The sequence below is a fragment of the Mus musculus genome, chromosome 6, assembly GCF_000001635.26.
Source record: "Mus musculus strain C57BL/6J chromosome 6, GRCm38.p6 C57BL/6J".
In the NCBI taxonomy this organism is placed as follows: domain Eukaryota; kingdom Metazoa; phylum Chordata; class Mammalia; order Rodentia; family Muridae; genus Mus; species Mus musculus.
In genome coordinates, this window is record NC_000072.6 from 19,223,318 (window position 1) to 19,237,887 (window position 14,570).

A 14,570-nucleotide genomic window follows, 5' to 3' on the forward strand; every position below is an offset into this window, starting at 1 on the left:
TTCCTTCCTTCCTTTCTTTCTTTCTTTCTTTCCTTTTTCATGGAGGGATGTTCTTTACTGGCTTGCTTTCTTATAGAACCCAAGACTCGGCCAGCACCAGGTCACCTTGGGCACAGAGTCGGTGGACACCCCTAAGGTCCCCTAGAGGACTCTCCACGCAATCTCAGGACCACCTGTGAGTGGAGCACAACTTCTGTTCCAAACCAATCGCACGGGACCTGAGAAAGCACTAGGGAAGCAGGAAACCTGGCCTGACCAGGGTCACAAGTCCCTTCCGGTCAGTTACAGCAGTGGGTCACCTGGGCGCAGACTCAGCAGACACCCCCAAGGTCCCTAGAAGACAGCTTCCAAGACAGACCCCGTTTCAGGCTCCAGACATCCGGGCACCTTCCTGGCCAGAGGAGAGGTGTCCACCCTGCCCAGGAGGGCTTTTGGAGCACCTGGGGGAGCCATCTTGGTTCCTGCATCCCTCTGAGACTAGTCAGTGCAGGTGAGAGTGTGGACTACAGAAGCTAACAGCTTCTGTGACAGGCAGACACAACACAGATTCTGGGTCAGGTCCTGTTTCAGGCCTTCATCTTCTGCCAGGAGGGAGGTCTGAATGCCAGATATCTTTGCACCTTCCCTGTAAGAGGAGAGCTTGCCTGCAGAGAGTGCTCTGACCACTGAAACTCAGAGGAGAGATCTAGTCTCCCAGGTCTGCTGATAGAGGCTAACCAAATTATGAGAGGGACAATCGCTAACCAGAGACGACTATAACAACTATCTCCGGAGATTACCAGATGGTGAAAGGCAAATGTAAGAATCTTACTAATAGAAACCAAGACCACTCCGCATCTCAGCACTCCCACCTCACCCAGTCCTGAGCACCCCAACACATCAGAAAAGCTAGATCCAGTTTTAAAAGCATATCTCATGATGATGGTAGAGGACATTAAGAAGGACTTTAATAACTCACTTAAAAGAAATAAAGCAGAACACTGCTAAAGAGTTACAAGTCCTTAAAGAAAAGCAGGAAAACACGACCAAACAGGTAGAAATCCTTAAAGAAAAACAGGAAAACACATCCAAATAGGTGATAGAAATGAACAAAACAATACTAGACCTAAAAAGGGAAGTAGACACAATAAAGAAAACCCAAAGTGAGGCAATTCTGGAGATAGAAAACCTAGGAATGAAATCTGGAACCACAGATGTGAGCATCAGCAACAGAATACAAGAGATGGAAGAGAGAATCTCAGGTGCAGAAGATTCCATAGAGAACATCGGGACAACAATCAAAGAAAATACAAAATGCAAAAAGATCCTAACTCAAAACATCCAGGAAATCCAGGACACAATGAGAAGACCAAACCTACGAATAATAGGAGTAGATGAGAATGAAGATTTTCAATTTAAAGAGCCAGCAAATATCTTCAACAAAATTTTAGAAGAAAACAGCCCAAACCTAAAGACAGAGATGCCCATGAACATACAAGAAGCCTACAGAACTCCAAATAGACTGGACCAGAAAAGAAATTCCTCCTGACACATAACAATCAGAACACAAATGCACTAAACAAAGATAGAATATTATAAGCAGTAAGGAAAAAGGGTCAAGTGACATATAAAGGCAGGCCTATCAGAATTACACCAGACTTTTCACCAGAGACTATGAAAGCCAGAAGATCCTGGACAGATGTTATACAGACACTAAGAGAACACAAAATGCCAGCTCTGTTCCCACTATTATTGGTCCCATAAATAAACAAGCTGAACATTCAAAATACATATGCAGAGGACCTAGGTCTTACCTGCCCAGGCACCTTGACTGTTATTTCAGTCTCTGTGAACTGCTATATGCCCAGGTTAGTTGATTCTGTGTGATATTTTCTCATGGTGTCCTTGACTCTTAAGGCTCATAAAATCCATCCTCTCCCTCTTCTGCAGAATTCCGCAAACTCATCTCACGTTTTGCTTTGGATTTTTGCATCTGTTCTCAACCACTCACAGTTGTTGGGTAAAGCCTATCCCATGAGCAACATGCTAGGCTCTGGTCTACAAATATAGCAGAGTATCATTAGTAATCATTTTATCGACTTTTTTTCCCAGTTGTGCTTGCTGTGTTTGTGTTTGGTTTTATGATTCCCCCATTGCCATTTTCCTGGCCATGTACAACAGCAAGCTAAGTTGCCATCTGATTTTCTATTCTCCACAGAAACTTAATTCATTTGTGATAAAAAATATCAGTTCTTTATAACTTCTCCATTATTATTGTGAGTTATTATTTGATCCTGTCCCCACATATACACTAAAATTCAAAGGTTGAGGAATAGTACTAAGGAGTATGAGTAATATTGTATGAAACACTGTGAAGAGGTAGTTTCCCACTTAATAAGCAGCCTCAAGAGCTAGTTCTTGTTTTCTGTTTTGTTGTTTTTGTTTGTTTTTCAGAGCAGTTCTTCTCTTGTTTTCAGTTAGTTATTTGAAATGACTTACTGAATTATAGAATCATTCTCTACTAGTCACTCAAAGGAATGGTGTAGAATTAAAATGAAAAGGTTTCATACTTGATCCAGAACACATTTTGGGTTGTAGTGTTTGCTTCTTCATTACCTGTAAACTGTGTAATAGCAAAGGCTCAGGTAACACCTAATACTGGACATTAAGGTAACTGAGTAAGAAGGACACTACTTACATTCTGAAATCAGCTCCAGATTGATGGACATAGAATTCTGCTGCTGGCCATCCCAAGACATTTCTACAACATGCCTTTAAAGAAACACACTCTTAGGTTTGAGTCAAATATTATTTGTTATTTGATTTTTCACCACCTAATTATTAATAAAAGATGAGTTATTTCCATTCAGTTTCCTGGCCCTCTGGCCCTCTTTTCTGCAGCTGGCAGGTATGGGAGTGTATGGGGCATCTTTAGGACATGCCAGAGATTGTGGATGGGGGAAGATACCAGGACAATGCAGGTGACCTTAGCTGAGATGTATAGCAGTGGATTTGTGGAACCTGAAAAGACCACCTCACATAGCCAGGCAAAATCTCTCATTAGAGAAAAGAAGACACTGCCCTACCCATAAAACTTGCTCTCTCTCTCTCTCTCTCTCTCTCTCTCTCTCTCTCTCTCTCTTCTTCTTCTTCTTCTTCTTCTTCTTCTTCTTCTTCTTCTTCTTCTTCTTCTTCTTCTTTCTTCTTCTTCTTCTTCTTCTTCTTCTTCTTCTTCTTCTTCTTCTTCTTCTTCTTCTTCTTCTTCTTCTTCTTCTTCTTCTTCTTCTTCTTCTTCTTCTTCTTTCCTTTTTTTTCATTTCTAAAGTTGTCTCTTTTCCTGGTCTCACCATCATGAACACCCCCATACCACTATTCTCCCTTTTGCCTCTAAGAGGGTACACACTCCCACTCCTACCTCACTCCTTTGGAGCATCAAGCCTCCACAAGACCAACTGCCTGCCCTCATACTAATGCCAAATAAGGCAGTCCTATGCTACATATATAGCAAGAGTCATAGACAGGCCCATGTTGGTTAGTGGTTTAGTCCCTAGGAGATCTGAGGGGTCTGGGTTAGTTGATATTGTTATTCCTATAAGGTTGTAATTCCCTTCAGCTCCTTCAGCTCTTCCCCTAACTCTTCCATTGGGATCCCCCAGCTCCATCCAAAAGTTGTGAGTATCTGCATCTGTGTTAGTCAGGTGCTTGTAGAGCCTCTCAGAGGAGAGCTATATCAGGATTCTGTCTGCAAGCACATCTTGGCATCACCAATAATGTAGGGGTTCGGTGCTTGTAGTGCCTCTCAGAGGAGAGCTATATCAGGATTCTGTCTGCAAGCACATCTTGGCATCACCAATAATGTAGGGGTTCGGTGCCTGCAGGTGGAATGGATCTCAAGATAGGGCAGTCTCTGGATGCCCTTTCCTTCAGCTCCTGTTCTTTTACCCACCCCCCATTCATTTCCTTTAGTCTGGAACAATTCTGGGTGAAAATATTTGAGATGGGTGGGTTGCTTCATCTCTAAACTGAGGAACTCGTCTATCTACTGGAGGTGATCTCTTCAGTTTCGATCTCCTCTCTGTTTGGCATTTTGGCAAATGTCATCCCCGTTGGGTCCTGGGAGCCTCTCATATCCCTAAAATCTGGGACTTTCTAGTATTTCTGCTCTCCTGTTTCCCACCCCCTATTGCTACATATTTTTATTCATTCTTCTGGCACTCTGGACTTCTTGCCTTTCTCCTCCAATACCAGATCCTGTAGCCCCCTTTTTCCCTCATCCTCCCCTCTCCCACCCAGGTCTCTCTTTACCTCTGCCTCCATGATTATTTTGTTCTCCCTTCTAAATGAGATTTAAGCATCCACACATTGGCCTTACTACTTATTAAGCTTCACATGGTCTGTGAGTTATATCATGGGTATTATGAAAATTTTGGCTAATATCCACTTATCTGTGAGTACATACCATGTATTTCCTTTTGGGTCTGGGTTACCTCACTCAGGATGATAATTTCTAGTTCCATCCATTTGCCTGCAAAATTCATGGAGTCCTAATTTTTAATAGCTGAAGAGTGTTTCATTGTGTAAATATATCACATTTTCTGCACCCATTCTTCTGTTGAGGGGCATTTAGGTGGTTTCCAGCTTCTGGGTATTATAAATGAGGGTGCTATGAACATAGTGGGACATGTTTCCTTGTGATATGTTCTAGCATTTTTGGGGTATATGCCCAAGAGTGGTATAGCTCTACAGATAGAACGATTTCTATTTTTCTTCAGAACTGCCAGATGTGGTTGTATTAGCTTGCAATCCCACCAGGAATGGAGGAGTGTTTCTCCTTCTCCACATCCTTGCCAGCACATGCTGTTTTTGATCTTAGCCATTCTTATTGGTGTGCGGTAGAATCTCTGGGTTGTTTTGATTTGCACTTTTCCCTGATGACTAAGGGGATTGAACATTTCTTTAGGTGCTTCTGGGCCATTTGAGATTCTTCAGTTGAGAATTCACTGCTTACTTCTTAACCTCATTTTTATTTGAGTTATTTTGTTTCCTGGCATCTAATTTCTTGAGTTCTTTGAATATTTTGGATATTAGCTGTCTATTGGATGTAGGGTTGGTAAATATCTTTTCCCAATCATTAGGTTGCCAGTTTGCCTTTGTCTTACAGAAGCTTTTTAGTTTCATAAGATCCCATTTGTCAATTATTGATTTTAGAACCTCAGCCACTGGTTTTCTGTTCAGGAAATTTTCTCCAGTGCCAATGTGTTTGAGGCTATTTCCCACATTCCCTTCTCTTAGATTCAGCATATATGGTTTTATGTTTGGGTTCTCAATTCACTCTGACTTGAGCTTCATACAAGAAGATAAAAATGGGTAAATTTGCATTTCTCTATGTGCAGACAACCAGTTAGGTGATTTAATGATGATAATTTCTTTTTTCACATGTCATAAAACTTTCCAGATTTTTCCTGTCTAATAGGTTTGCACGAACAAAGATGGAGCAGAGACTGATGGAATGGCTAACCAATAACTTGAGACCCATTGATGGGCAAGCACCAATCCTTGAGACAATGATACTCTGTTATACTTGCATATAGGAGCCTAGTATAACTGTACTTTGAGAGGCTCCACCCAGGAACCACCTGGAACAAATGCAGAGGCTACAGTCTAACACTGGATGAAGCTCGTGAACTTTTATGGATGAGTTGGGAAAAGGATTGAAGGCCCCAAAGAGGAAAGGAACTATACAGGAAGACCACAAAGTCAACTAACCTGGACCCTTGGGGCTCTCAGAGACTAAGTCACTAACTGAAGAGAATACAGGTGCTGGAATGAAGTCCCTGTCACATATGTAGCAGACATGCAGTCCAGTCTTTTGTGGGTCCCCCCTGACACATATGTAGCAGACATGCAGTCCAGGCTTTTTGTGGGTCCCCCCAAAATTGGAGCCCACTGCTTGATTTGGGCTGCTCAGTCTGGCCTCAATAGGAGAAGATAAACCTAATACAACGAGACTTGATGTACCAGGGTTTACAGAATACTCAGGGGGAAGTGAGGCATGCTTTCAGAGGAGAAGGGGAGGAACAAATGTGGAAAAGACTGTGTGATAGGGGAACTGGAAATGGAACAAGATGATCAAGATGTACAATGAATAAACAAATGAATTCATGGTAAAAAAAAAAGGTAAGGTATATTTCCATTTTTAAATGAACATATTTTATAAAATAATTTGTCAGTAAATGTGGTATCGCAAGTTAGAACTTATTTTTGGTACAAGAATATTTGAATAATATACTGAATATTTTCTTCATTTTTCTTTCAACTGTCTACTTATTTTAAAACTGAGAGACATTTAATATTTTAATAAAGGAAGATTTTGGAAAACATTAGTATTTGTATAGTGTTGACAACCTGGGTATTTGTAAAATGTTATTTTATATAAACTCATTTGAAAGTCCAATTGAGTGGCTTGGAAATTTTCCTTTTCTGTATTATGTGAATGCATTTATATCTGTATGGGGAGTTACAGAAAAGGTATGCATTATTCTGTTCTAGAAATATAAGAACTTGAATGTGCACATGAGTGTTAATTTATATACCAAATGTGTGTTTCTACAAAAAAAAAGACACATATACTGTAAAGTGTTTTTTATACTTTATATATTGCTTGTTGTATTCTGTTAGTAGTATTCCTTGACATTTCACACTGATACACTCAAGGAATTACAACTGCTAGATAGTGTTTAATTGTATTAATATAGAGCAGGTTATATAACACTTTAATATATATTTACAAATTCCTTGCCTTTAATTTATTACTGATCTGTCTTTCTTATTCCTGTAGTTTATCTAAAAATAAAATTTGCCAATTAGATGAATGAATGTAATTTAAAGTACAGTTTGAGTTGTTCTAAAATTATATTTCACTAAATATTAAAGTAATAGTTCTCCATAATTTCTCTGATTTTCAGTGTCTTAAAACTCTGAGGGTTTATTTCACTTGAATGTGTGAAAATTTCTATGATATGTGCAATATATCTCTGTACTATAGCTACTTTTAGTTTCAGTATCTCCTCTACATATTTATTTGCAATATTTTAAAGAACTAACAGCTCTTCACTATGCTTTATAAGAGAATTTTCTTTTTTAATAATGAAAATAAATAATATAGTTTTATATTTATTTATGGTATAAAATATTTTCTAATTTCATTCAACTATTACCTTAAACTAATTTTATTTATATGAAGTTTTAAATAAACATGGATTAAAATTTATGAAAATAGTCTTAATGTCTTTTGGAAAGTTATTTTAGAAGACTTCTTATTTGTTAGTTTAAAAATATATGTGTGTGTGTAATTTTCAAAGTATATTAAATATATATTTATTAAATAGTTATAAATTTTAAATATATATATTTTAAATGAGAAAACTTTCTCATCTTATCAACTGAAAATAAGTTTGAAAAACAATGTGTGACTGTAACAGAAACCTTATATAGTCTAATTTTTTTAACAAGGGCATGGTAGTAGTTTTATTAGCTACATTATAAATTGCTAAGACCATATTTTTCACAGAAAATAAATCACTTTTAACAAAATGAAACTTTAGTAGTATAAAAAAAATCACAAGAAATTAGAAATGCAGTGGATACATTCAGATGCCTCAGTGGAATTTTAAGCAAAGACAAACAAATTTAATTTAGTAAAAACTATATTCCCAAGATTTAAGTAACATTCAAGTAGCATCTTAATTCTAGTCTTTTCTAAAGTGTTAATGTATTTTTCAAAATTCAGGAATTTTTCCTGCATCTAACTAGAGTAGACACTTGTGAAAACAGTAGCTTGAGAGCCTCTGCTTGAGATCCAGTGCACCTGAAGTACTGTAGTTTTGGACTGGATCAATTTTATATCTATGTGTGTATAGAGAAGGAAGCAACTACAAAATTAGACTTTCAAGATTTGCATTCTTTACACAGGATCCAAGAATTCAATGTCCAGTGTCTGTCTAGCTAGAGAATTTTAATCACAACCTTATTGACCTTGATATAAATGTATAGTATCATCTAGTAATATAAAATTATCATTGGTGCAGAATCATGAAAAAGTCACAGTCTATTTTTTTAAAAAGCTATTCTTTCCCATTATTGTTAGAAATGTCAGTGTATGACATTATATGAAGAAGACATCTAGTTAGACAATCCTATGTTTGTACAGACTGCTCTATCATTAGACATATTAGGTCTTGGCATGAGTTACTTGCGTGGTTGTTGTAAGAAAATATCTGGCAGAAACTACTGAAAACAAGAAGCGTCCATTTAGGCCAAAACCTTATAAGTTTCAACTTCAGAGTTACTAGGCTGTGTGTCTCTGGGCTGACTAGGAGGTAGAACGGCATGGTCATAGATGTCCGGAAGCTTTGTTATAAGAATACCATGGTGGTAGGTTTATGTGGAGGGCTTCTCCATCTCAGGACATCCTGGCAATGCCTGTGGAAAGCTTCTCATCTCTGTACAGCGTGGTTCTATAAATGCATTTTCAATTGCAAAAGATGTATCAGTGCTCATGATTTTTGACTATATAGTCCTGCTCCTAAATTTACCATTGCAATTTATTTATAGAAACAACATTTGTAATAATTTATAAGGACAAAACTTTTCTTTTGACATTTAGCCACAGCACTGAATCATTTCTCAAAAGAAAGCAATGAAAGACTAGGCAAAGAGGAGTCATAACATGCCATTGCTAATAAGCAGTTTGCATCTAGAACTCATCTGCTCAGATTTACTCCTTTGACCATTTTCTCATAAAGGCCCAGTATCCTGCACCATCTCCTGTCATTTGGATAATTCTTACCAGTGATCATATTTAATTATCTCTCACAGTTTAAAAAGATTCTTTAGTTCCATGTCAGATTTTAGCTCCAAACGATTTTCATGCAACCTTTTACAGCAATCCTCCTTGATGGAGCTCTTTATCCTCATTTTCTTCCTTCTCCTTCTCTTCCTCCTGCACCTCCTCCTCCTCTTCCTTCTCCTCCTCCTCCTTCTCGTTCTTTTTATTCTTGCTGAAGCAGCTCTCTTGATATATTTATGTGTCACACTGCAGTAAGTCTGAAAATACTTTATATTTGGCTTTCAAGTGGCTGTTCAGGGTTCTTAGCAAGGTTACTGTTCATCTTAGCTAATGCCTTCTCTGTACTCAGTGTGTTAGAAAGAAACCCAATGCTATCATTAGAGGCCTGGAAAAACACGCATACTGCATTCATTTCTCTCTGTCAATTATTTCCCATCATTACAAACCTCAGGAAAAATTAGAGTCAAATTTCTGCAATAATGCCTAAGCTACCTAAGTGTGGGACCACTGCTCATTTTAAACTGTTATCATTATCAGAATCGATGAAACATATATTCTGAGAAATATAGGACAGAAAATATAATTAAGATCGGTGACAGTCTTTACACATTCATTAGCTCAAAATAAACCTAAACCTTTGTGAGTATGATTTTCTTTCTCTATTTAGTGATAGGTTGATCAATGTGTCTGTCCGTCCTCATCTGAGAAGCTCCTGTGTGCTGTGGAAACTAAAGAAGTAGTGGCTACATAGCCTAGCCTCTTTCTCCTGAGTGGACTGATGCTGTCTCCAGTGAGTAGGTCTGGTCTCCTAGGGATCACTGTTGCTTCTGCACACATAGATTATGATGAATGACTTCACTGTGCCCTACCTTAGCCTTTGTTTCTTTGCTCGCAGAATCGTCCCTATGCATGTAGATAGTCAACTTTCCACTTTTTCTGCCATGATGTGATGCTGTCTGAGGGTCTCCACCTGAATGGTGCTATCACAATGATTTTTTAAATTTATTTTTCAGCTCCACAACCATAGGTTATATAAACTTCTTCATAAAGTACTCACCCTTGAGCATTCCTGTGTAGCAACACATAACACACTAAGACAAAGGACATCTTTAGCTTGTCATTACTGTAACTATGTACTAAACCAATGTCCTTGCTCTCAGTGCTGTGAATATTTTAAAAATTATGGTCACAGAGAGCTATAGCACAGCTTCTGAGGTCCTCACTGTGCTGAAGCTGTGAGGCCATGAGTCTTCGTCTTTTCTTCTTCTTCTTCTTCTTCTTCTTCTTCTTCTTCTTCTTCTTCTTCTTCTTCTTCTTCTTCTTCTTCTTCTTCTTCTTCTTCTTCTTCTTCTTCTTCTTCTTCCTCTGTTTATGTTTTGCTACCTGAATACAATCACTGTAAGACACAGCAAAGAGACTAAGGCCTTCTAGTTTTCAACTCTTTATTACTACTGTTTCCTAGGGTATCTTTTGTAATGGCCTTTTGTCTATGTGCCCAGCAAAAAAACTTTTAATGAGTATTTATTTGTCTAATATGATAAAATAATATAAAAACTAAAAGGCAGGAAGTTTCTGGTAGAAATATATTCTAACAAGGGAGAGACAATCTGTATATGAAGAAGCACTTGAATATCCTTTCAGAACACTTTGTCAAAGACACATTTCATGGACACAGCATCTGAGATAGAAAATATGTAGAAGTAAGAAATTCAACAATAATCAATAGACAGCTGAGAAAAAAATCACAGGACAAAGTCAGGAACTTAATTAATAAAACCAACATTCAAACAAGAATAATAGTCTAAGAAGAGGATAAATGTTGTGAATGACAAATATAAATATCTAGAGATGTATTGAAGTTAGCAATTCTCTAAAAATAATCACTAAAAACAATCACCCCAAGAGCTGAATAATTAAATCACCATTCTTAATGACATGGAAAATGGATCAGATAATTCATCCTGAAAAACAAAAAAAAAACATTTAAATTCAATATAGAAAAATATATATGATCAAATTTTGCTTACTACTTAAATGGAGAAATAGGCTTTGACATTACAATGAATAAATAGCAAAGCAATTAAATAAATATAACACATCAAGAATGAAATGCAATTTTTAGAGGGAAATGAATTTCAAACACTAAGCAGGACGCAAGACTACTTTCATCTAGGCAGATCTTAATCAAATTTTTGACATCAAGAATGAAAGATTAAGACACTTTTTAAAAATCCAAAGAGACACTCATTAAATCATTACCACATCCGATGTTTAATGTAATTAAACAAAATTAAACTGATTTACAGTGCACAGTGCCAGCAGAAAATACAGGAGTGTTGAGAAAGGTTTTAGCTATTGACTCCTAAAAGGCATCAAAATAAATGTATGGAATTGGAAAATAAAATTATTTTCAAATATATGAGTCAGAAATAGTATTACCATCTAAATGTCTATTAGAGAAATAAATGTAAAAAAGACTTACAATGAACCTAAAAATCAATAACAAAAGAGAAATAGAAAGACTCAGAAAACCAGTGAAGACAGAGCAACAGAAAACAAAGTAATTCCAAACTGATGTTTGTAATTCACATTTAAAATAATAACATGGGTAATGACTATTTGATTATGGTTGTTATCTGCATTATTAACTCATGAAAGCATTACCTAATAAGTTTGTTAATATATATTTTCCTTTGAGGACTTTAATATACGAAGCAGACCAATGATTCTTTTACTACTGATGGGGAAATAAATAAACAGTGAAAATTCCTTACAAAGGACATACAGTTGGTTTCTAGTACCCATGTCGTTACCTGAGAGATGGCTTTAGCTCTAGGTCCAGAGGACAAATTGCTTTAAGCCTCCATGACCACCTATACTCATATAGACAGACAGATGGACATAATTAAAAATGATAAAAATAAAATGTTAACAAGTACGCTCTTCTTAACTGTACAAACCTTTACATACAGAAAAACAAGAAAAATTTTATGAATGCATTGGGTCTTTTGTAGAACAGCTTGATGTGTAGATGGAAGGAGACCTCTAACTTTTAAACAATTAAGCAAATAAACTCTCTGTGTTGGGTTATGGTGTGTCCCACATCCACTCGAGGTTCTGGAGGCTCCAGATGCTGAAGTGCTTACCCCACTTTGGCACCAGGCTGGAATCAGGCTATGAGAAGCCGCTGGACCCTGGTTGGGGGATGAGAGAGTGAAGTCTGAAGTCCTGGGGAACAGCCGCAGCCAGCGGGCCTGCATGGAGGCTGGAGCCATCTGGTTCTCAGGCTTTTGGTCACCCAGGTGCCACTGGGAGCTCCAGAAATCTGAGAACCAGAGTGGGGACCCAAGGGCTGGATCTAGTCTGGGGCCAAAGGGGAAAAGCATGGAGAGATCCAGCTGGATCCTGAGAGAAGAGTCCTTGGCTTATTTGGCCGGGTGTTTGGCTTGGTGGAGGTGGTGACTGGGAGTGATTAGAGACATCCTGAGGGAGACTAGATAGCTGGCTCTTTAGGTGAAGACCTGTTCCATGTCTCCCCACTGTGGATTCCTCCTTAGAATAGGGATCAAAATACCCAAGGCAGGAGTTACAGAGACAAAGTTTGGAGCTAAGACGAAAGGATGGACCATCCAGAGACTACCCCACCTGGGGATCTATCCATAATCAGCCACCAAACCCAGACACCATTGCATATGCCAGCAAGATTTTGCTGACAGGACCCTGATATAGCTGTCTCATGGGAGGCTATGCCAGTGCCTGGCAAATAGAGAAGTAGATGCTCACAGTCATCTATTGGATGGAACACACGGCCCCCAATGGAGGAGCTAGAGAACGTACCCAATAGCTGAAGGGGTCTGCAACCCTATAGGTGAAACAACAATATGAACTAACCAGTAACCCCAGAGCTCGTGTCTCTAGCTGCATATGTAGCAGAAGATGGCCTAGTTGGCCATCACTTGGAAGAGAGGCCCCTTTGTCTTGTAAACTTTATATGCCCCAGTACAGGGGAATGCCAGGGCCAAGAAGTGAGATTAGGTGGGCAGGGTAGCAGGGTTGGGGGAGGGTATAGGGGACTTTTGGGAAAGGATTTGAAATGTAAATGAAGAAAATATCTAATAAAAATATCAAAAAGAAGAAGAAGGAGGAGGAGGAGTAGGAGGAGAAGGAGAAGGAAGAGAAGGAAGAGGAGAAGGAGGAGGAGGAGGAGGAGGAAGAGGAGGAGGAGGAGGAGGAGGAGGAGGAGAAGAAGGAGAAGGAGAAGGAGAAGGAGAAGGAGAAGGAGAAGGAGAAGGAGGAGAAGAAGAAGAAAAGAAGAAGAAGAAGAAGAAGAAGAAGAAGAAGAAGAAGAAGAAGAAGAAGAAGAAGAAGAAGAAGAAGAAGAAGCCGCCCTTGGTCTTGTGAAGATCATATGCCAAGAAGAAGAAGAAGAAGAAGAAGAAGAAGAAGAAGAAGAAGAAGAAGAAGAAGAAGAAGAAGAAGAAGAAGAAGAAGAAGAAGAAGAAGAAGAAGAAGAAGAAGCAGCCCTTGGTCTTGTGAAGATCATATGCCCTAGTACAGGGGAATGCCAGGGCCAGGAAGTGGGAGTGGGTGGGTTAGAGAGCAGGGCAGGGGAGGGTATAGGGGACTTTTGGAATAGCATTTGAAATGTAAATGAAGAAAATATCTAATAAAAAAGAGAAACCTTCATTTAAGCAAGGAAAAAAGAAAAGAAAAAAGAAAAGAGAGAGTCCATGGTTTTAAGACCATCTATTGTCTTGGTGGAGAGTGGATGAGTAAAACCATACCCCCTTTCTCAGGGCGGGCCTGAGGTTACATACCTTTTGCAGGGAGGAGTGTCTGGGAAGGAGAGTTTATTGGCTAAGCCTCCAGGCCTTTAGGTGCCTCATTAGAATATATACATACCTGAACCTTAATAAATATCATTTCCTATGAATGATATTTTCAGAATTTGTTTTCTCCTTAAATTTAAATTTTTCTATTTTTCCTATTCAGATAATTAATTTGAATTGTCATATGTACATAGTCTTTTATTCTCCTATTCACTTTTATTCATCTTGAGCTTTAAGTTTAAAGATTGATACTCATCATACTTACTCATATAAGTATTCATTCTACCTGTTCACATACTTACTTCTTCACTATCATTCTGAAGAATTACTGGTTATTTTGAGGTGAGAATGTTTTCTTTCTAACATTAGAATCTTGACATTTTAAAATGCTTTATTTTATTTTATTTTTACTCTGGGTGTTTTGCCTACTTGTATGTACTTGTACCTCTTGAATGCTTGTTACCCAAGAAGGATAGATGAGGAGTCATATCTTCTGTAGCTGAATGGTTATGAGCTACCCAAATGGATGTTGTCAATTTAGCCTGTATCCTTTGGAAATGATTTCTTTACTCCTGAACCATCTCTTCAGGCTCTTGAGTAACTTTTCTTCGTCATCTACATAATCTTCTCAGTCTTCTGTTCATACCCGCTGTAATAAATCTAGGGTCAACATGTATGGGGTAAATTAAAAATTGGCACTTGTATTAAAAAATAGTAGATGATTTGGGTAATTAGATGTAATTGTCAACAGAAAAATATTGACCAAATCTAGCACTCAGTACATTGAAACAGGAGAGAAAATCACACAGTAAGATAGTCTGAACTACAAAGAAAATTTCAGGTTGCCCTGACTTATACAGTACACACCAATTCAAAACCAGAATACAGAAAACACATAGAGGCTGGGAGATATG